Below are 424 nucleotides of genomic sequence, written 5' to 3'. Positions count from 1 at the left end.
TTTTTTAAAGCAATCTTTTCGGTGGAAAAAAAAGCACACCGATAAAGTTTACAAAGAGTTCAACCAGCTGGGTATGCAGCGGTTGAAACAAATGATGAACAATGCCAAACGCCGTCATCAGCTGCATGGACTGCCACCGGAGTGGGCGACAAATGACTTGTACCAACAGCTTCTTACGCATTGGAACTGAGACCATTTCAAGAACAAGAGTTCCAAGGCGAAACAAAGTCGTCTGTCCCAAAAAATCGAGGGTGATGGGCCTAATCGTCATAACTCCGGTGCTAAATCATTCAAGAATAGGCAAAAAGAGATGGTATTTATTTAAACTTTAATTTAATTTTTAATTAGTTTTTTAATTGTAGATTTTTTATTATGTTAATAATATATATATATAGGAGAAAGAAATGGGGAGAACGCCATCAAT

The sequence above is a fragment of the Tarenaya hassleriana genome, unplaced genomic scaffold (genome assembly GCF_000463585.1).
Source record: "Tarenaya hassleriana unplaced genomic scaffold, ASM46358v1 Cleome28, whole genome shotgun sequence".
NCBI classification, from domain to species: domain Eukaryota; kingdom Viridiplantae; phylum Streptophyta; class Magnoliopsida; order Brassicales; family Cleomaceae; genus Tarenaya; species Tarenaya hassleriana.
This window is presented reverse-complemented; position numbering follows the sequence as displayed.